This window comes from Xyrauchen texanus, chromosome 29 (genome assembly GCF_025860055.1).
Source record: "Xyrauchen texanus isolate HMW12.3.18 chromosome 29, RBS_HiC_50CHRs, whole genome shotgun sequence".
In the NCBI taxonomy this organism is placed as follows: domain Eukaryota; kingdom Metazoa; phylum Chordata; class Actinopteri; order Cypriniformes; family Catostomidae; genus Xyrauchen; species Xyrauchen texanus.
Genome location: NC_068304.1, coordinates 19,842,282 through 19,866,519, shown reverse-complemented (window position 1 = coordinate 19,866,519; position 24,238 = coordinate 19,842,282). Strand labels below are relative to the sequence as shown.

Below are 24,238 nucleotides of genomic sequence, written 5' to 3'. Positions count from 1 at the left end.
CCACAGGGAAATATTGACAAAGGCATGACTTGAGCAGTCTCTCCCTTTCGAATTGTACATATACACTCATAGATCAGTCTGTATACACACACACACCTCTGGCTGCTTGAGGTTCCTGTATGTGTGTGTGAGAAATGTTATACAGAGGTAATGAAGGTCAAAGAGGATGTGTGAGTCAGTATCTAATACCAAAAGCTTGAAAGAAAAATGGAAAGTAAACAGAGATGGCATAGGCTGTCAAGGGCGTGGACTAACTTTCATTATAAAAAAAAGGACCCCTTAAAAGAAAAGAGCGAAGACAGTTCTGCGGGACAGCATCTCAACTGCGGAAATTTAAAGCAAGAATCAAGAGCCTAATTTTACAAAGTAAATGGCCAACCATAATGGTAAGTAATCACTGTCAGTTAATATGTTTGAGGTGCAATACTTCATAAATGACTTGGCACAAATTCAGAATTGAGTATAGTCACATGACTAAAAATAACAATAAAATATGCTATTTTGTTCATCTGTTAAATACTTTACACATTGTTAAAAAGATAATCTTGTTTATTATAATGTTATTAAATTCGGATTAGTATTCATTTGTTGTTGTTTAGATGGTTTATTCTTTGTGTTATTGCACATGCTATCCACTAAACAAGTTGTGTATGTCAACTCACTAATACATAAAGACATTACTTAAAGCAGTTGTGTAGTCAATAATGGCACAAAGAGGGCTGGAAATATACTTTCCCATTAGGACTCTTGACTGTAGGTTTCATGAAAAACATCTGCTCAACAAATATCTGCAGATCATAGATGATCTAATCCACTGTGGTCTTTTTACCCTAGTCCAAATTACAAAGATGGTTTTGTTCCTTGCTGGGCAGGTAGGTGTGAGTGGGTTATAAATATCCTGCATTGTTTGTATAAATATGGATGTAGGTCCTGGCAGACTGTGAAAATTTGTTTGGTACGATATCGAAGCTCCTTGTGAGGTCTGAGCTTTCTAACCTCAGCTTGGACTGAGATAAAGTGTCGTTACAGTAATATTAAAAGTAAATATATCAGCAAGTAGCAATGTATGAAATAAGCAGATATATGATATACTGTATATACAAGTATGAAACTGAACATTTAGTCATATTGTCGTAGGAAATTTCCAGTTTCACAACACTTTCAGTAAATTAAAAATGATTTAAATCATGAAGTTACACCCTTGCAACCACAACGTGAAACTTCACACGTCTTTAAAATTTAATTCGTTCTAAGAATTTTTCATACTGTTTGGTCCCAATGCATGTTAAGACAAAAAAAAAAAAAAATGAAGAAAAAAACAATTATAATACTGTAAAAGTTTACTGAGATATATAGTATGCACACAAAATTGCATGCAAGTACATCAATGAACAGAAGATTTCTAAACATTTCACTAAAACTCTTCATGAGACATAGGCTACTGTTTCTTCATGAGACACTTCATAAAGTGATAGTTTACCAAAAATAAAAATTGTAATTTACTCACCTTTGCACCGTCCAAACTTGTACGACTTTCTCCTTCGTGGAACACAAAAGATGATATTTTGAATATCATGTTTTTATCCAAACAATGAAAGTCAATGTCATTGTATGGGCAAAAAGTTTTAATAAAAAATAATAAATTTTTCAAAATATCTTTTGTGTTTTGCAGAAGAAATGCATTTTACTTTTAAAAGAATATTTCAGCTCTGTTGGTCCTCACATTGCAAGTTAATGGTGACCAGAACTCCGAAGGTCCAAAAGTCAGTATAACAGTAATCCATTAGACTCCAGTGGTTAAACCCATGTCTTCTGAAGCAATATGATAGGTGTGGGTGAGAATCAGATCAATATTTAAGTCCTTTTTTAACTAAAATTTCACAAGTATGTGGAAGTGACTTTCACATTCGGCCACCTACTGGTTGGGGCTGGACAAAGTTGGAGACTGATCATAAAAAGGACTTAAATGTTGATCTGTTTCTCACCCACACCTATCATATTGGTTAAGAAGTTATGGATTTAACCACTGTACTCCTATGGATTACTTTTATGCTGCTTTGTCATTTTTGGACCACCTGAGTTCTGGTTAACATTCAATTGCATTGTGAGGACCAACAGAACAGTTATTCTTTGAAAAATCTTTGTTTGTGTTCTGCAGATGTGAGGTCTGTTACCAATGGGTTTGCAAGGCTGGGTTTGTGACATACCTGTTCATAGGCAACCATGTCACTGTCAAGGTTTGTGTAGGAATGAGACGAGAGAGAGAGAGGATTTAAAGGCAGAACTTTCAAATATAATAAACAGAAGATACAAACTCAACAGCAATATGCTGGTTTAAAATGCTATACATACAAGAACCAACCCTGAAACAAGGACCAAGAGGAATATATATATATATATATATATATATATATATATATATATATATATACACTTGGGACAACAAGGAGAGGAGGAACACCGGTGATACAGTTAGGGCAAATAACAGGAAGACAGACATAAGAGGAAGATACATACTTTCAAACTGAGAATCTTTTTAAAATAAGTGTCCTTGGGGAAAAAAAAACAGTGACATGACAGTCACTTATCCATCCATTTATTACATTTTAAATGAAATTTAGCCACCGAAATAAACTGCATGTAAAGTTTAAAAGTTATAGTTTAAAAAAAAAGATGAAAAGATGAATTTTAAGAATAAAAATAAACCCATATGAAAAGCAATAGATGTCCGAGCAGTGATATTTCAAATTAAAACACTTTATTAGAGTTTTTCTGCCAAAGATTTCTCAGCATTTAAACCCAAGACCTGGCCACTTGTTACTTTTTAAAAATATACTAAAGGGATATTTAGAATGTTGCTTAGAAATTGCTTTCCATTCTTATGTGTCCAGCAATACTGAGTGGAATAGATCTGCAGTGTTATGAGAATAACCATGCTCATCACACAGAGGAGATGGAAATGGAGCATCTGCTGGTGCGCAGAGGTCAACCCTTCTCTGTGGTGCTGCAGTATAATGAACCCTTTCCGCAGCCTCCAGACCACCAGCTCAATCTGATCCTGCACCTGGGTGAGTAAACTTACAGAATACAAGTCATGGGTAATGGAGAGAATATTATATTGTAGATTACGCAATGCAGGTTCATCACTTATTTTATGACCCAAATTAGATGACCAGTTATTTTATTTTCAGCTGGGACAACTGGGAATGCTGTTCCAGGCCCTGTGACGAGGGGGACCCACTGAACGTGTCTTTCTAAAACCAAACTATGAGTTGTTTTAGGGGATAAAACTATTAAAAATATTGTAAAGCTGGAATTACAATGAAATAGCTCACCCAAAATGTACAACCAGACGTGTATGACTTTCTTTCTTCTGTGGAACAGAAACAGAGATTTTTAGAAGAAAATGTCAGCTCTGTAGGTCCATATGCAGGTCAACCAGGTTCCAAAACTCAGAAGCTCAAAAAGCATATAAAGGCATCATAAAAGTAATCCATAAGACTCTAGCGGTTGAATATATATCTTCAGAGGCAATATGATAGGTGTGGGTGAGAAACAGATAAACGTTTAAGACATTTTTTGCTGTAAATTCTCCTCCCTGCCCTGTAGGTGGGGGTATGCACGAAGAATGCGAATTGCCAAAAACAAAAGAATAAGAACTCTTAGGAGAGAAGAGCGCGTAGGAGGGCTGTCTGAAAGTGGAGATTTATCGTTGAAAAGTACTTAAATATTGATCTGTTTCTCATGCACACTTATCATATAATTTATGAAGACTTGGATTTAACCACTGGAGTCATGTGAATAACGTTTATACTGCCTTAATATGCTTTATGAGTTTCAAAGTTCTGGCCACAATTCACTTGCATTGTATGGACCTGCAGAGCTGATATTCTTCTAAAACTCTTTGTTTGTGTTCAGCAGAAAAAAAGAAAGTCATAAACATCTGGGATGGCATGAAGGTGAGTAAATTATGAGAATTAAACTTTTTGTGTTAACTATTCCTTTAAGCCAGAATCATTTTCTCACGTTTGTGTTACAGGTAAGAATAATGAAGTGGTTTTAAAGGTGTCAAATTCAGAGCAAGACCATGAGAAATGGTGATTCAGTCAGCGTAATGCTCAGGGTGAGGTAATGCTGACCCTCCACAACCCTGCTGATGCTCCAGTGGGTCTGTACCGCATGGCTGTTGTTCTGCTCTCAGCTGATGGACAGTTCATGGAGCAAACCAAGCCTCAGACTTTCTACCTTCTTTTCAATCCCTGGTGCAAAGGTGAGGAGCAAGTTAAAGGAATAGTTCACCCAAAAACAAAAGTTCAACTGTCATTGTTTACTCACCTTCATGGTGTTCCAAGCCCCACATTCTTTCTTCTGTGAAACATAAAAGGTGAAGACCACCCTGGCTGTTCTCTTCCATATTATGAATGTGATTTAGACTCATCGCATCAGGTTTAACTTCAATGAGGTTTGGTCTCGAGAACCTTTGACATTTGAAGACATAGATATCAAACCTGATGCAATGAGCCTAAAGATGCCATGTTAGTTTTGAGATCTAGTGGAGAGCAAGATTATAAGTTCATAATTACTTAAATATTTGTCTGTTCCTATATGGCTTCAAAAGGATTTTTGATAACATATTGCAATAAGGTTATATTTGTTAACATTAGTTTAGTACATTAGTTAACATGATCTAACAATAAATGTTAGTATGTTCAAATACAAATCTGTAATATACAGTGAATATAATGGTAGAAGAGGTGTGTATTGCAGTATTATCAGTGTTCTGTAGCGCCGGCTAGAATGCAACAGTTCAAAAAGGTAGTGGGCAGGGTGAAATGGGTCCAGAGGTCCAGAGATATTTCCAGCCCTTTTCCTCACTCTGGAAGTGTACAGTTCTTTCTGTCATATGGAGTTGATGATGATACTATAGAAATTCTACCACAGAGCGATGACATCTCAGATTATTACCTCATCTCTTGTTTGCTGCCATCAGCTAATGACACTCAATCTACACCATGCTATCGTTCAGGTAGAACTGTTCTTTTGACCACTAAAGATAGCTTCACTAATAATGTTCCAGAATTGTCTAACATAATCAGTAAGGCAAAAAGTCTAGAAGAACTTGATGTAATAACAGAAAATATAAATACAGTCTTCTCCAGCACTATTGATAGTGTCTAAACCCTTTGATTAAAGATAATTAAAGAAAATAGCCCTGCACCATGGTACAATGTTCTCACTGATCCTCTCAAGAGAGCAGCTCAGAAATTAGAGTGCAAGTGGAAGGTATTTCTCGGTGCATGGAAGGATAGTGTCTGTAGCTACAGACAGGCTCTAAAAACTGCCAATATATTTGAGCAAATTCATAGAAAATAACCACAACTATCCTAGGTTTTTATTCAGTATGGTGGCTAAACTGGTTAGGAATAAAGCATCGACTGAACCAGATATTCTGTCACAACACAATAGTAATGGCTTCATGAATATCTTTACTGATAAAATTGAAATAATCAGAAATAAATTTTACAGAAATAAAATTTGAATCAACTGTCACAGCACCTCAGAACACAGTGTCTCATAATTTTCCTCATGAGCAACTTTAATCGTTCGCTGCCATAGTTCATGAAGAGCTAACAAAACTTATCAAAAGCTCAAAAGCCACTACATGTATGTTAGATCCAATACCAACTAAGCTCTTAAAAGACAGATTCCCTGTAATCTCAGAACCTCTTCTTAATATGATTAACTCCTTAGGACATGTCCCAAGAAACTTTAAAAGTGCAGTTATCAAACGGCTTATTAAGAAGCCACGGCTTGATCCAGGAGAATTGGCTAATTATAGACCGATTTCAAATCTACCATTTATGTCGAAAATGCTGAAAAGGTAGTGTCCTCCCAACTATGTTAATTTCTACAGAGAAATATTTCAGTCAGGATTTAGGCCCAAACACAGTACAGAGACTGAACTTATCAGAGTTACATATGACATGCTCTTATCATCTGATCGTCGCTGCATTTCTCTTCTAGTGCTTTTTGATCTTAGTGCTGCCTTCGACACGATAGATCACAACATTCTCTTGAATAGGCTGGAGAATTATGGTGGCATTAGTGGACTTGCATTAACATGGTTTAGGTCCTATTTATCAGACCACAGCTACTTTGTATGCAGGATTGGAAGGATTACTTTTGAAATGTTTTCCACTATAGATTACAGAATACATGCTGTAAAATGTCATTGGTAACGTATTCTGTTAGATTACTCAAGGTCAGTAAGGTATTCTAAATACTTTGAATTACTTCTTCAGCACTGGTAGATATTTTCACTTGTTTATCACTTGACTATAAAAACTCTGCCAGTACTGTAAGACAAAATACACATGTTAAAAATACATTCTCTGAAAAACCTAATTATCTTATGCAGTGTTGATTCTAAAACAAGATCAATCAAATTTATCTTGTTTTAAGGATTTTTAGATATGTTTACAGGAAAATACTACAAAAAGTATTATCAAGAATATGATTTTTGCCCTAATATCAAAGGACTTACTAAAGACATTATGATCCTACATTAATTTTCTTGATAAAAAAATATGATTGTGCCTGGTAATGTAATGACTGTGTGGAAATCAGGAGAAGGCAGACAGGGAATTCGGATCTAAATGCGGTTTATTACCAACTAAAACACAAACACTGGAACAAATGAAAAGTCCACAATGGGAAAAGTAAACTCAAACACAAAATAACGCACGGGTGAACACAGGTTGACAAACATCTATGAAGGGCAGGGTTAACTAGAACAAACACGAGTGAAGATGGCAACACAAACACGAATGAAGCACACACGGGCATAAGCACGAACATGAAACGATAACGATTGACAAAGGGAAGGGGAGAAAGCGGGGTTTAAATAAACAGACAAGGTAATGACAAAATAACAGACACAGTGATCAGGGCTGGGAGCGTGATCCGGGAATTGTGGGAAGTGCAGTTTCACACACGGACAGTGAGACTCAGGGCGGACAACAGGGAAAACGTGACATGGAACGGGATCGGTGACGGGTGAAACGGAAAACACGGAGCAGACAACAAGGAAACGTGACATAAACGTGACTAGTGAGACAGAGAGCACAGGGCAGACAACACGGGAACGTAACAGGTAACGTGCACGTTAAATGAATAGAAATAGCATTTTAGCTTAGTGAAAAGCTGACCATTTACACAAGGTTTATTTCTATTTCTTCTGCTACAAACTTACTTCAAACTTACTTCTCTGTCTGCTCGTATGAATGTAACTGTCAGGATATAAGCAAGGAGGCAGAGGTAAGTGAATCCAAACACAGCTTTATTTTAGGTGGCAAGAGTGTTAGGTGAGTATTTAGTCAGTTCAGGTGCAGATACGGTGAAGATCACTCGGTGGACGGGCAACCGGTAAGCACAACCACTTCGGGAATGTGGGCATCGAGTAGTCACAGTTCAGTGATACAAATCCTCTCTTTCAGAAGCAGTCACTAGCAAACAGGTTCGGAAGACTCACTGGCGGATCGGAGGGATACAGGAGAACTGGCGATTGGCCATACGAACAGGAGTCCTGGAGACAACAGAGCGAGGACACAGATGTTAGAGATTTTCAGGTGAGTCTACGTTACGTTTCAGCAATCGGGATGCATCAGGGGTTCAGAAGACAATGGTGAAAGGTCTGTTCCTGTTGGAGGCTTGAACCTGAACTGGGGTTATGGTGAGTGATTTATAGTGCGTGTTGATGAGGTTGCTAATGGTGAACAGGTGTGTTAGATTAGTAATCCGGAGAGAGTGATCGTAGAGTGGAGGGTGGAATCAAGCTTGGTTGATCTCTCACAGTACCCCCCCCTCCAGAGTCCGCGCCAGCGGACCTTGGACCCCGACGTTGTGGGGTGGATGTGGTACTGAGCAGGCAGGCGAAGTTGGTAGGTGACTGGGTTGAGGTCCGGGAGGCAGCCACAGGGCAGAGACTGGGTCAGGGGGCCTGGAAGGCGACTGTAGGACAGGGACTGGGTCAGGGGGCCTGGAAGGTGACCACAGGACGGGGACTGGGTCAGGAGGTCTGGGAGGAGGCCACAGGTTGGGAACAGGGTCAGGAGGCCTGGGAGGAGGCCACAGGACAGGAAGAGGGTCAGGAGGCCAGGGAAGAGTAATGGTTACTGGGGGAGCTGGCAGAACCATGTGAGGAAGGGTTTCTGGGGGTGGAGCCGTGGGAGGCGGAGCCAAGGAGGACTCCACTGAGAGACTGATGAGGCGGTGCCGAGGAAGGTGGCGCCGTAGGAGGCTCTAGAGGCGAAGCCCTGGAAGGCTCTGGAGGCGGAGCCGAGGGAGGTGGAGCCATAGGAGACTTTAAAGGCGGAGGCCTGGAAGGCTCTGGAGGCGGAGCCGATGGAGGTGGCGCCGGAGGGGGCTCTAGAGTCTCTGGGAGCAGAGCCGTAAGAGGTTCGGGGAGAAAAGCCATAGGAGGCTCGGGAGGCGGAGCCCAGGAAGCCTCGAGAGACTTGAGGGACGGAGCCCTGGGAGGCTCGAGAGACTTGAGGAGCGGAGCCCTAGAAGGCTCGAGAGGCGGAGTCCTGGAAAGCTCGAGAGGCGGAGCCCTGGGAGGCTCGAGAGGCTTGAGGGGCGGAGCCTTGGGAGGCTCGAGAGGCTTGAGGGGCGGAGCCCTGGGAGGCTCGAGAGGAGGAGCCCTGGAAGACTCGAGGGATTTGGGAGGCGGAGCCCTGGGAGGCTCGGGAGGAGGAGCTCAGGAAAGCTAGGGAGGCGGAGCTCTGGAAAACTCGGGAAGCTCGGAAGGCGGAGTTCTAGGAAGCTCAGAAGGCGGAGCTCTGGAAAGCCCGGAAGGCGGAGCTCTGGAAAGCTCGGAAGGCGGAGCCCTGGAAAGCTCTGAAGGAGGAGCCCTGGAAGACTCGGGAGGAGGAGCCCTGGAAGACTCGAGGGACCTGAGAGGCGGAGCCCTGGGAGGCTCGGGAGGAGAAGCTCTGGAAAGCTCGGGAGGCGGAGCTCTGGAAAACTCGGGAAGCTCGGAAGGCAGAGTTCTAGGAAGCTCGGAAGGCGGAGCTCTGGAAAGCTCGAGAGGTGGAGCTCTGGAAAGCTCGAGAGGTGGAGCTCTGGAAAGCTCAGGAGGCGGAGCTCTGGGAAGCTTGAGAGGCGGAGCTCTGGGAAGCTCGGGAGGAGGAGCCCTGGAAGACTCAGGAGGAGGAGCTCTGGAAGACTCAAGGGACTTGAGAGGCGGAGCCCTGGGAGGCTCAGGAGGAGGAGCTCTGGAAGACTCGAGAGACTGGAGAGGCGGAGCCTAAGAGGCTCGGGAGGCGGAGCTCTGGAAAGCTCAGGAAGCTCGGAAGGCAGAGTTCTGGAAAGCTCGGAAGGCGGAGCTCTGGAAGGCTCGGGAGGAGGAGCCCTGGAAGACTCGAGGGACTTGAGGGACAGAGCCCTGGGAGGCTCGGGAGGAGGAGCCCTGGGAGGCTCTAGAGGCGCTGACTCTTGGACGGGCACGACCACTGGTGCTGGCTTTTGGACGGTCATGGCTACTGGCACTAGCTCTTGGACGGTCATGGCTACTGGCGCTGGTTCTTGGATGGTCATGGCTACTGGCGCTGGCTCTTGGACGGTCATGGCTACTGGCGCTGGCTCTTGGACGGTCATGGCTACTGGCGCTGGCTCAGGGACGGTCATGGCTACTGGCGCTGGCTCAGGGACGGTCATGGCTACAGGCGCTGGCTCAGGGACGGTCGAGGCTACAGGCGCTGGCTCAGGGACGGTCGAGGCTACAGGCGCTCGCTCACCGTGACAGGCGTGGGCGCAGGCTCGCTCACCGTGACAGGCGTGGGCTTTGAGACTGGGGCCGTGGCAGGCATCGAGACTGGGGCCGTGGCAGGCTTCGAGACTGGGGGCTCTGGTCTTGCGGCTATGTTGTGGAACACTGGCTCGGCCTCCCCCACAGTGAACGCTGAACCAGTGAACAGTAGGGTGAGGTCAATATATTGAGCCAGGCTGAGGGAACAGCGACCACCAGGCATACAAGAAGAGGTTGGCTCATTTAGCCCATAGTAAAAAATGTCCTTAAGGGCTACCTCACCAAAGTTAACCTGGTTTGCCAGGGCATGAAAGTCCACCACATAAGCCTCCAGGGGTTGATTCCCCTGACGAAGATCCAACAGTCGGACTGCTGGGTCCATAATGGTTGGGTCAGGTATATTCTTTCGAAGGGGACATCGATCAATGGTAGAGGGCGCAATGGCGCTTTTGGGGTGGCCGGTGGGTTTACCAGCTGACATTCACGGCACGCCGTGCCTGGCCGAAGCTGTTGACCATCAATTACTCTCACTTGGTCAAGAGCGTTTAAGGGTTTCATCCCGCGACTGCTCTAGAGGGAAGTCCCCCTCAGGGAATTCCCTGAGAGGAAGGGCGTCCACCTCGCCCCTTTCCTCATCATTCAGAGCAGCCGAGGACGGCCCCGGCTCTGCCTCCCCTGCCAAAGCATCGCACACCGCACAACTCTTTATGCAGGACCCATCCGCACAAATACCCTCTAAAATATCTTTAAAGCTCGGCCAATCAGTACCCAAGATTAGCGGATGAGTGAGGCGGGAACTAACCGCTGCCTCCACACTATGGTTTCTTCCCCTGAATTTAATCGCCAAAGTCACCATGGGATACTTGTGAACATCCCCATGCACACACCTCACCCTCACCAGTTTAGCTAAACCCAAAGCCCCGGGTTGAACCAAGCGTTGGTGGATGGTGGTCTGATTGCAGCCGGTATCCAGCAAAGCTTGGTAAATACCCCCCCTGATCCTTACCGGAATCCGGTATGCTCCAGCCCGACAGGGGGCAGCCTGCGGGACGTCGGAGACCCGCACCACCGTCCCCACCTCCATCAGCGGACACCGATCCCGGAAGTGGTCTGGGTCTCCGCACCTCCAACAGGCCGGCCCAGGCGTTGCGGCCGCACTTGTGCTGGCGGGCGCCCCCACCTGAGGAGGAGAGCGGCTGAATGACGGGCAATGGGAGGGTACATTCTCCCAAGGCCGGGAAGTTGGTCTCTGGAACCCTCCACGCCTGCGCGGGGCAGGAACGGGCCCTGGGGAGAGAACAGAGGGAGAGAACATAGGGGAGGGGGAGAGGGCAGGGGCAGACACAAGGGAAGGGGAAAGAGAGAGAGAGAAGAAGAGGGCTCGTCCGCCCTCGGGATCGCCGCCAAGTGGTCCTCCGCCAGCCGAACAGCTTCCTCCAGCGACGCCGGGCGATGGCACTGGACCTACCCCGTCGTCTTCCGAGGCAGCCGTTGAACGAACTGTTCCAGTACCACCTGGTCGATTACTCCCTCGACGTCACGGTCCCCCGCGAGCAGCCACCTCCGACAGGCATCCCGGAGCCGTTGAGCGAACGCAAACGGGCGATCGGACATTACTAATTTCATGCCCCGGAAGAGCTGGCGATTCTCTTCCGGGCTCTGACCGACCCGCTGCAGAATAGACCTCTTCAGGTCGGCGTAGGCCAGGAGGTTCGTCGCCGGCAGCTGCTGTGCCGCAAGTTGAGCTTCCCCAGACAGGAGGGGAATCAGGCGGGCTGCCCACTGTTCGAGGGGCCAGCCCCAGATTTCTGCTGAGCGCTCGAACAAATCGAGGAAGGCCTCAGGATCATCTGCTGTCCCCATCTTCTGTAGCATGGGGGGGCAGCGTAGCGCGGGTGTCCGGGGTCGCGGTTGTGACCGACGCAGCCTCCTGGCTGAGGAGGCTCCGGATGGCGTGCCGGTCCTCTGCCTGAGCCCGCATGATTTCGAAAAACCGGCGATCTTGGTCCTGCCGGAGCTCAAGCAGGGATTGCTGGTGGCCTTGATGCAGCGTCGCGAGGGACTGGAGGACTTCTGCCAGCTGGGAGGACTCTATGGGGCGACCACTTTCCATGCTTGGAATGTTGTTTCCTTTAAATTCCCCGGGTTTCGGCACCAGTGTGACACTTTACACATGAAGGAGGACAGGAAACACGTCTTCCTCACAAGGTAAGCTTTTTAATTCTCGTTGTTCTTTACAATATAATTTATCACATACAACACAATAACAGCGCACTGGGTTAGTCTGTCATCTCTCCCTGACTGTAGGCTCTGTGTCTGCTTTTATGCCGCTCTCCTCGTGCTCACTGGAATTAGAGACAGGTGTTAGGCATAATTTAGCTCAGGTGTAAGCGCCCTTACCGCTTTCCTCTCCCGGACGGGCGCTTGACCACGCCCCCGCTGCCACATGTTTATTTGTGCATTGTGGAATGCGCTGACGTTCAGAGATCACAGATCACTGGTGTTGGTTGCTATGGCGACAAAGTTCACGGGAAATCCGGGGAAAATAACCACACAAGTGGTAACGCGCAACCTGTCGATGCCATATTGTACAGCTCAACACAGTACAGCTAAGCTAATAGCATAACACAGCACTGCTAACCTAACCAGTTAGTGAACTTTCATTGAACCCCCTAAATAAGCTACACCTGGGAGATATTATCATTAATCATGGAATAATCATTTCCACTGTTATGCCGACGATACCCAACTTTATATTTCTTCTAAACCCTACGGAAATTCAGTGTATCAATGAAATCAATGATTGGATGGCCAGAAATTTCCTTCTACTCAATTCCGACAAAACAGTGGTACTAATTATTGGACCAAAAACCTCTAAAAATATCATTTGACACTCGATGGATGTACTGTTACATCGTCTTCTACAGTGAAGAACTTGGGTGTTATATATGATACCAATCTGTTTAATGTTTGTAGAACAGCATTCTTCCACCTCAGTTATGACACATGCTCTCTGTTGCTGATGCTGAAAAACGAATTCATGCATTCACGATCTCTATGGCAATGCAATCCGCTCTGAACAGCTGTAAGCACGGCAGATGTAATGCGCTGTCCAGAATGGCTTCACTCAGCCAGGTTTCTGTGAATCACAAGGCAGCAGAGTTTGAAAAGCCCTTGTTTGTACTGGTGAGGTGTTGTTCATCTGTTTTGTTAGGAAGTGAGTGGAGATTTGAAGTAGATGACAGTAGTGTCATCTACAAATTGAAGGGAATGGTGAAACACCATCTGGGTCCTGTGCTTTCCATGTCTTTTCTTTCCAGATGACTCTGCACACATCCTCTTCACAGATCTTAAGTGCAGGTTGAGTAGCAGGAGGGGGGAGGAGGATGGTTGCAGGAGGTGTTGGTGTTAGTGTGAAGTAAAGGTCAGAGCGGGTGTGGAGTGTGAGACTGGGCTTTTCTAATCTGCAGCCAATTGTTGATTCCCTACAGAGTTGGGGGGTGTTTTCTTGTAGTTAATAATGTCTTGAGGCCTATCCACATTGATGTAGGGTCGTTAGCTGAAAACTTCTTTAAAACTCCTTTATCAATGTGTTTTTGGCCTATTATAAAATATTTTTTCCCCTACTTTTCATAGCGCGCTTGAACAACACAGCTGCGACTCCAACTTAAGTGTTTGGTATGTCTGGGAGAAGTTGGAGGACATGGAAAACCGTAGCCGGTGGAATAACGTCCATATCGTGGGAGTCCCAGAGGGAGATAAATGCAGATCTCGTTGTCTGGATTATTCATCCAGATGGGGAGCGAACTCAAGTGTCCCAGAATAGCAAAACAGTAGGGCGGAACATCAGCACTAAGAGTATCTATGGTGATTTCAGAGAAGACATTACTGCGAACTACAAATATCCTGAAGGTAACATCCATGAACGAGCCTGCCTGTAGTATGCACTCAATAGGTTCAAATGTATTGAGCTGCACTTATCTGAAATTAAACAGATTTTTGACCTGTCTCATAAAACGTTTTTCACAACATGCTACATAATGAAAGGATATTCAATATGTCAGGAGGTTGGAAGGGAGGGATTTAAAAATAAGAGGGAATTAATGACATCAGCCATACTGGTAAGTCATTTCAAAGGTGGTACAAGTGATTACATTTTGATATACGGTAAGATAACAAGAAAATTTTTTCCTTGTACACAATTTCCTTTGGAATGATGTGTACAGATAAATCATTCACAATTAGACCAGGAATGTGTATTAAGGAAGTTAACAGAATCGATTAAGATTTCAAGTTGTATTTTATAAGTATATTTGTCCATGCTAACTTATTCTATTTTCATGTGTATCATATACAATTCCCCTGTTCCTCCACAGGCTCAATGATGGAGCGAGAGGTTTATAAAAAGGCAGGAAGACAAGTGGCTCAACAGAATGAAGAGACAGTGCAGCTTGAGCTCTTCATCAAGCATGCTCCAGCTGTCCATGGCACAGACTTTGATGTGATCATAGAGGTGTATAATGCTGGTGGGGAGGACACAGATGCACAGCTCACAGTCAAATTGAACGCAGTAACATATAATAGCATCCACAGGGGAGAGTGCCAGAGAAAGACAACCTCTCTCACAGTGCCAGCTCACAAAGGTACGACCAGGAAAATTAGGAAATATACTGTACATAATGGCCACCAAAAAGTATTCTGAAACTTTGAGAGAATTTCATTGCATTAAACAACAAAATGTAAAATCAAGTGGCATCTGCAAACAAATTATTTTCATCACTTTAATTCACTTAGCTGCACATTTCTTCACCATCCATTTTTGCTACTACTTTTCACCAAATTGTCCCATGGTCATTTTTAATGGATGTATGAAGTCAGTACCCCTCCAGTTCACAGTGTTTTAGCAGAATAACCTCAGTTGGGTAGCACACTTAATAGATGTTCCACCTACTTTTACTAAAATAAATTTTCCAAATACTTTAGTCATTTTGAACAATATTTATTAAGCTTGTGCAGTATAGTGAAATACTGACCTCTCATTTAGAGCCTTTTGACAATAAATTCAAAAATATCTATGCATCATTTTTAGCTCATAAAGAGGTGCTGCGACTTCAATATGACCATTATGGAGCATGTTTGTCTGAGCATCACATCATAAGGGTCACAGCGCTCCTCCAATCCAGTACACAGGATGACATCATCCTGCAAGAAATCAACATACCCTTAAAAATGCCCACACTTCATATCAAGGTAATGAATTGTTCCACACATACCCTCATGATATCCTCGGCTCTTAGTGCAGACCATGTTTCCTAATAACTGAAACATTTCTTCATTCTAGATTATTGGAACAGCGATTGTATCACGTAAGCTGACGGCACACATCTCATTCACCAATCCGCTGCCTGTTAGTCTTAAAGGAGGCATGTTTACTGTCGAAGGGGCAGGGCTAACAGAAGCAAAGGAAATAAAAACACAGTATGTACTGGTTTTAGCATAGAAAAAGAGATAGTATTATCATAGTATTTTATTTATTTCTTTGTACTTTTCTCCCCAATTTGAAAAGCCCCATCCCCAATGCGTTCTATGTCATCGTGGTGGAGTAGTGACTCACCTCAATCCAAGTGGCAGAGGACGAATCTCAATTGCCGCTGTGTCTGAGACCGCCAGTCCACGCATCTTATCACATGGCTTGTTGAGTGCGTTACCGCGGAGATGTAGCCCGTGTGTAGGCCAACTCTATTCTCCGTGGCATCCATGCACAACTCACCACTTGGTCAACACATGCCCCACTGAGAGCGAGAACTGCATATTATAGCAACCATGAGGAGGTTACACCATGTAACTCTACCCTCCCTAGCAACCGGCCCAATTTGGTTGATTAGGAGACCTGGCTGGAGTCACTCAGCATGCCCTGGATTCGAAGTCACGGCTCCAGGGGTGGTAATCCGTGTCAAAACTCGCTGAGACACCCAGGCCCCCATATAACCATAACCATAGTATTAAAGTGGAAGAACTGGTGTGGAATATTACTGGGAAAATATTACTTATGTCTAGTTATATGCATTTCTTTTGGGGTAATACACATGACAGAGTAATATCACATAGTTACCAAATCATTCAGAATTGTTCTGCCTTGAAAAGAATTCTATTGACCATACTGCTATGTTTCATTGTGTAATCCAACCAATAAGACCTTCAAATTAATTGGCCGCCCAATCATCAAGAACATGATGTTTGGCTTAATGATACATAATTTATACACATGTGTGTATGTATATATATATATATATATATTTAAGCAATATCACACGAGCAAGAGTGCGATATGGCCCTACATCAGCACTGCTGTGATTCGGCCGCAGGCACGAGGCCTCAGGCTGAGTGCCGTAGGTAATTACAGCAGTGCTGATGTAGGGCCATATAGCACGATTGCGAGTGTGATATTGCTTATATACAACAGTTCAATGAACAAGTGCATTTAAAACAATTAGGAAAAACCGAGTATGGTCATAAAAAAGCATTTGTGCATGGAACTACTTCATTACGCGGCGGATCATAATCTGCTGTCACTGTTTGTTGTTTCAAAACAAATGATGCGTCCAAGCCTCCTTTAGTAATTACAAATTTCACTTCAGAAATTGTAATCCGCAGGATTAAATATCACTGAGAACACCACAAATCTCAAACAGTTGCCTAGTGATTTTTTCATAAATTATTATAATTTCCCCCATAGTCAAAGCATGAGTTTAAACATGAGTAAAGCTCCATATACTTATGAAGAAAAATAAACAGTTGAGGACTGATTGATTTTTTTGTTACTATAATATCACATTATTGTTGATAATTAATCAACAGTAAAATAGGCCTATTCCTACAGCTCTGTTCCTATCGGTATCGGATGGGACGCGATTTATATTCACATAAATGACAGTTACACTGAAGTGAGAAAAAAAACATACTGTATACTGCATAAATACAATTAAATTACCTAATAAATTACCTAATATTGATCACTATTAGACAGATGGGTTGGTTAAAATAAGGGACACTGTGTGAGAAAATATATGATTGTGTTTGACGTCAAGCTGGATCGTCAATTGTCATCTTTTACTAACTTTTACTACTAATATGACAGTAGCATACTTCATCTAGCAAGATTAACCAAAATAATTATAAATATATACAGTCAGAAATAGGGACCCAGTGCTGGTCTATGGCTTGTGAATATTCACCCTCATTGTGGTCGATAAAATACATGTTGGCTGTGTCTCGTTTCGAAGGCTGCGTGCTAGGTAGGATGCGTCCTTTGAAGGCAGCAGTATACCTGTAACCCGCACACACACACACACAAGATGAGACAGTCACAATGTCGGATGACATTGGATGAAACTGCTTTATTAATAGAAAGCAGTGCAGGCAAAAGTACAAAGGGCAAATCCAGTGAAGAGTTGTCGAGGGAAGCGTAGGGTCAAAAGCCGGGGATTCAAAGTATCGTAAGGGGCAAATCCGGGAGAGAGTGGTAAACGAGAGCGGGAGGTCGAAGCCGGGAAAACAGTTAACAATTAGGGCGAAGAACTAGACGGGACTAGTGGGATCAAAGACAGGGGAACAAGGGGAGCTGGCAAGCTAAGGGGTAAACAAGAGGAGGTCAGAACTAGACGAGACTAGCTAAACACAATAACCAACACCCGTGAAACGGATGTGCTGTGGTATTTATAGGGGAAGGTGCAGGTGTAAACAATGAAAGGTGATGAGATGAGTGCAGGTGAAACTAATGTGCAGGAGGATTGGAAGCGCGTGAGAAACTCGAGGAAGGGAGATAACCTACGAGCATGTGAGCGAGTAGGAGCAAAGTGGGCGTGAGGGCTCGAGCGAGCAAAAAGAGCGTGAAAAGCTCGAGGGGGCGGAGCGAGGGAGTGAGGTCGAGGGAGTGAGTGTGTGTGCGACGAAGCGGGGATGGGGCAGAGGAGCGGGGTTCGTGACAATACCGAGTGTCCTCCTTTAAACCAGAGCCATATAGAGAGAGTTGCGACAACGGAAGTTCTAAATGCTTGATCGTCACGTGATTCACGTAGACTTCAGATAGTTCCAGGAAGTGCTTTGGCGGGCATTTCAAACTGTTAGAGTAGAGTGACAGAACTGCAATTTCTGGTAATTATTAGTCAATAAATGCATTTATTTTATATATTTATGTAACACACCGACATATGTATGTATGTAGCATGAGTATGTTGTTACAGGGATGTTGTTTTTTTAAAGATCAAATCAGCTAATATTTGAGGATTAGTGTTCGCTTACCGTTATTTGCCTCAACTTATTTCAGGCTAGGGTTTCTGTTGCCTTTTTATGTTACCTCATGTTCATTGTTTTCACTAATCTCATGGTAACTAATGTCATATTTATGACTTTTCAGATAGTACAGAGACAGGCTGGAGGCAGGCTGATGACAGGTGATTTCCAGCTTGCACCGCACAATGGGTCAATGAACTATTAACTATTAGCAGCAGTTACGTACATGTAAAATTTTGTGAAATGAAGCTTATTGTTTACAATTCTTACAATTCTATATATAGTAATATAATTATTTATGTATTATAAATATTATACAGTGGGTACGGAAAGTATTCAGACCCCCTTAAATTTTTCACTCTTTGTTATATTGCAGCCATTTGCTAAAATCATTTAAGTTCATTTTTTTTCCTCATTATTGTACACACAGCACCCCATATTGACAGAAAAACACAGAATTGTTGACATTTTTGCACATTTATTTAAAAAGAAAAACTGAAATATCACATGGTCCTAAGTATTCAGACCCTTTGCTGTGACACTCATATATTTAACTCAGGTGCTGTCCATTTCTTCTGATCATCCTTGAGATGGTTCTACACCTTCAATTGAGTCCAGCTTTGTTTGATTATACTGATTGGACTTGATTAGGAAAGCCAGACACCTGTCTATATAAGACCTTACAGCTCAGTGCATGTCAGAGCAAATGAGAATCATGAGGTCAAAGGAACTGCCTGAAGAGCTCAGAGACAGAATTGTGGCAAGGCACAGATGAGTACAAAAAAATGTCTGCTGCCCTTAAGGTTCATAAGAGCACAGTGGCCTCCATAATCCTTAAATGGAAGACGTTTGGGATGACCAGAACCCTTCCTAGAGCTGGCCGTCCGGCCAAACTGAGCTATCAGGGGAGAAGAGCCTTGGTGAGAGAGGTAAAGAAGAACCCAAAGATCACTGTGGCTGAGCTCCAGAGATGCAGTCGGGAGATGGGAGAAAGTTGTAGTAAGTCAACCATCACTGCAGCCATCCACCAGTCGGGGCTTTACGGCAGAGTCGCCCGACGGAAGCCTCTCCTCAGTGCAAGACACATGAAAGCCTGCATGGAGTTTGCTAAAAAACACCTGAAGGACTCCAAGATGGTGATAAATAAGATTCTCTGGTCTGATGAGACCAAGATAGAACTTTTGGCCTTAATTCTAAGCGGTATGTGTGGAGAAAACCAGGCACTGCTCATCACCTGTCCAATACAGTCTCAACAGTGAAGCATGGTGGTGGCAGCATCATGCTGTGGGGGTGTTTTTCAGCTGCAGGGACAGGACGACTGGTTGCAATCGAGGGAAAGATGAATGCGGCCAAGTACAGGGATATCCTGGACGAAAACCTTCTCCAGAGTGCTCTGGACCTCAGACTGGGCCGAAGGTTCACCTTCCAACAAAACAATGACCCTAAGAACACCGCTAAAATAACGAAGGAGTGGCTTCACAACAACTCCGTGACTGTTCTTGAATGGCCCAGCCAGAGCCCTGACTTGAGCATCTCTGGAGAGACCTGAAAATGGCTGTCCACCAACGTTTACCATCCAACCTGACAGAACTGGAGAGGATCTGCAAGGAGGAATGGCAGAGGATACCCAAATCCAGATGTGAAAAACTTGTTGCATCTTTCCCAAAAAGATCAAATGGCTGTATTAGATCAAAAGGGTGCTTCTACTAAATACTGAACAAAGGGTCTGAATACTTAGGACCATGTGATACTTCAGTTTTTATTTTTTAATAAATGTGTAATAATATATTAATTTTTTTTTAAAAAACGATGGATGAAACTGAATCAAGAGAACAGATTTTACAATTGTTGGTAAAACAATTTGTTACTAACTTTATCCAGCTCCAATCCTTGCCTAATCTGTTAGTTATCCGATAACATCCCTTATCACCTAATTTAATGAGTAATACTCAACTATAAGGTTTTAATTTACAAGTTATTTTTATTTAGATGTACTGATAATATACAGAATAAGATAATATTATCCTTTAAAGGGTAACTAAACACCTGCTCAGAGTCTGACTCCACCCACTAGAAATATTTGAAAATGCTGGAAAAGTGGGCAGACCCCGGCGGGGATAGAGGGAACGAACCGAGTGCGGGGCTGAGTGGGGGGGAGGGGGCACCTGAGACTCGTAGTGACGGATTAATTGACAGCTGCTGTCAGACTCTATGTTATTATTATTCCTCACACGGTCGCAAGATGACATGTACATGAATCTGGCGTGGTGAGCTGGAACCTGCTTACGTCAGCTGTCACCGCTTACGTCACGAAGTACCGCAACAGCCAATAGGAAAATTTAACTGCAGTAGCCACCGTTCAACCTGAAGAGGGCAGCACTCAGACGTTTTTACACCATATATTGTAGAATTAAAACACTTTATACACAAATGTCAAAAAAATTACTTGAATCAATGACCAGTACTAATAAAGCCCCATGCTTACAGATCATTAACTAAAAAAAGTTGGTTTAGGGTTTAGTTACCCTTTAAACGTCTCACCTTTTAAAAGTGCGTCGCAAACGGTTTGTTCTGCTGCATCTCTACGGCGCGGCATGTGTTTGCTGCTACTTCCGGGAACTATTGGGAGGCTCCACGAGCCGCCATTGCTGTAAAAAAAACGTTCCATTGGAGTCAATTGAGTTGTCGCAACTCTCTCTTTATATGGCTCTGCTTTAAACAAGCCTCGTTTAAACGAGATGGCCTTTGTAGGACAAATGGAACGTAACATGGTTGCTATGACAGAACACCACTCTTTAACAAGTGCGAGCACTTTGAGTGAGAGGAGAACAAAGTCCCTTTAGAAGAGAATGTATGAGGTACATTTGAGGAGAGTTATAATGATGTAAAGAGAAAATAAAATTGAATTTACAGGTGTACTTTTAGTCTAATACTATTTTTGAATTATATGTTATCATACCTGTCAACAGCTGGATGGCAGAGGCAGGCTAAATGCATACAAATCGTGCCGTTTTGATTTAATGTGCTGAGTAACGTCATTTTCGTGTCCGATATTAAAATCAGTGCGACGCACATTGCAAAATCCGTCCAGCTGTTTTTTTACATGTATATTTAGTTTTTTTCGCCGAAGCACCACCTGAGTCTTCTCCTCCCATCTGCCAGTGATGCTTGGTTCAATTTACTGCGCAAATATCAACAGCGCAACTGTGTTGCTGGTTGCCAGGTTGAGATCACAAATGGGTTGAAATTTGTATGAGGTGTCGATTGTTTGAATAGGATGCGTTTGATACAAGATCTGGCAACTGGACAACCTTGGAATAATATATTTATGTGATTATTCATACATATAACGAGGATTGGGCCGTACAAATTACGGGAGTTTCCCCGGAAAAATAACAAAATTAGAGGGGGGCGGGAGATGGGTGTGAAATACGGGAGACTCCCGGGAAAAACGGGAGTGTTGACAGGTTAATATAATTATACATAGGCCTGTTATACTCTGCACAGATCTTCAACTTGGGAATTAACATTCCTTGCGTTTGAACATCATATTTACGGGCAAATTGGCGTACATTTTTTAGACATTTCCGTTGAAGCAAAGAATTGTGAGTTGTGAGTGCCCACGAAGATAAACCTCATGTATCCTCCGAATTCCCATGAAAGAATGTCGCATTCGAAGTGTCCTACTCGCTTTTCTGAAACGAGATCGATCACGAATGCGACCTCCGGAGGACGCAGCCTTCCAAACGAGACGAGGGGGGGGGGACAATAAACATAACAATTCTCAAGAGCAATTTTTGAAGGGGACACCAACACCAAGGGTTTTTTTGTTGTTGCCCCGTTTGCATTTGTATTATTTTATTTCTTAAACAATTATTTTAAGAATATATCATTATATTATTTACAATACACATATTTTAATGATATTTTGGGGGGGGGACAACCCTCAGATAGGGGGGGATATCTTGGACTTACAATGACTCCTTGCTGCGTGGATGCAGTAGCTATCATTCAAAATCAATAGTTTCAATTTCCAGATTCAGATGCCATTGTAGAAATTCATAATTACAGTCAGCCATGGTTCATTTAATCCATGAGTGAACGTGTCCAATATCAAGGTGGTTACTGTGGGTAGTGTTCGGCTGGTCATGTGATCATAACATGGCAGCCCCCATGAGAGGACCCTCTTCATATACATTTAAATAGCTTTTATAAGGTTACTAAAATGACTACAGTCCTCATCCTGTGTGAATATTCATGATTTTATACATATGTTTCAAAATGTCAATTAATTTCTTTAGGAGTAAAAGTTTATTAATGAGGGAAAAAAGTGCAGCTTTAAACCCCTTCTTTTTACTGGATGGAGCAACAGCTCCATGTCTCAATGTCAGATGGGTATTGTCCAATATCATCCACAGAAACTTCTGTAAATAACGCACGTAAAGCGATATTCATTCACCAATAAGAGAAGTTGCTTTTACCATGGCAATAGGCGGATTTCCCCACACTAAAATTTGCAGTCCAGAATCTACAACTTATAGCCTATGGTCTGTTTGAATATATTGTTCAAAACTTATGTTATGTCATATATACATGTATATAGCAGTCAATAGCTTTGTATCGAGTGTTTTTTTATTGCTTTTTATTGTCTATTTGCTTACAACATTGCAACACAATGTTCACAATTCAGGAATTTCCGACAGACCCCATGGAAATTTGAAAAGGACCCCCAGGGGTCCATGGACCCCAGTTTGATAAACGCTGTTCTAAAGTTACAGACTGATAACTTACACTTCCAGTCCAGAGGAAATATCCTCATATGTTGGATCTATGCGCCATAGATCCAACAGCAATCGCTATTCAGAGATGGGAGGAACAGTGTGTGACTCGCAGCTCACTGCATACACAACCAGTTGGCTCCAAAGAAAATTTCAGAATGAAACAGACGCATTTCCCTCCCTTTATACCTGTATCTCCGGGGTCGGAACATGCAAATTCTGTCTGCCAATTTCTCATTGGCCTTTTCTCATAGATCAGAGATGCGAAAGGCTCTCAAGAGAGACCCCTAGTGTCTCTTCTTCGACACAACGTCGAAGTGAGTGACAGATGGGGAACTATGGTTGACTTATGTTAAATTATTGTGTCTCTCTTTCTCCTATAGTAGTAATATTGAACCTGGTCAGAATGTGATGGTGAAATTCTCTTTCAAACCTACCCGTGTTGGACTGAGGAAACTGCTCATCGACTTTGACTCAGACAGACTGAGAGATGTCAAAGGAGAAGCCACTATCATTATTCGCCAAAAAAAGAAAAACATGAACACTCTCCCAGAAATCTAGGCAAGCATGTACAATATACTGTAGACAGCCACAGACTATTCCGTGTAATTCACACTGTTGTAAAAGATGTGAAAAATTTATTCTTGACCTGCTACAGTTGTGTTAAAAGGACAGTTCATCCAAAAATTACAATTCTGTCATCATTTACTCACCCTCATGTAATTCCAGACCTGTGTGACTTTCGTTCCTCCATGGAACACAAAAGAAGTTAGCCAGAATTTTAGCCATTGGTAACCATTTATTATATTGCATCTTTTTTCTATACAATTAAATAAATAGTTAGTGAAGCGGTCAGTCCTGCCACAGAATAAAGTTATCAGGGTTTGGAACAACATGAGGGTGAGTATATGATGAAATAATTTTCATTTTAGGGTGAACCATTTAATTACATATTTTGTTTTGTATATTTATTTACATACATAGTGTGTAAGGTTTATTGTACTTACATTATAATTCTGTTGTTGTTGTTTCTGAAAAGAAAGGTGCAAGTAACTTACAATGCAAGTGAATGTTGGCCAGAAATTTGAAGCTCCAAATAGCAAATAAATGCAGAATAAAAGTAATCCATCCGACGGCAGTGGTTAAATCCATGTCTTCAGCAGCAATATGATAGGTGTGAAATTTCAATATTTATCAATATTTAAGTAATTTTTTACTATCAATCTCCACTTTCACTTCACATTCTTTTGTTTTTGTCAATTCACATTCTTTGTGCAAATTGGCGTCTACTGGTCAGGGCTGGTCAAATGTGGAGATTTATTTAAAAAAAGGACTTAGATCTGTTTCTTTTTCTCACCCA

General features: G+C 43.0%; 1 pseudogene; it reads left to right on the top strand.

Annotated features, from left to right (window-relative positions):
* The first annotated feature begins 370 nt into the window (after positions 1-370).
* LOC127623016 (protein-glutamine gamma-glutamyltransferase 2-like) lies at positions 371-23,950 on the top strand (annotated as a pseudogene).
* The last annotated feature ends 288 nt before the right edge of the window (positions 23,951-24,238 follow it).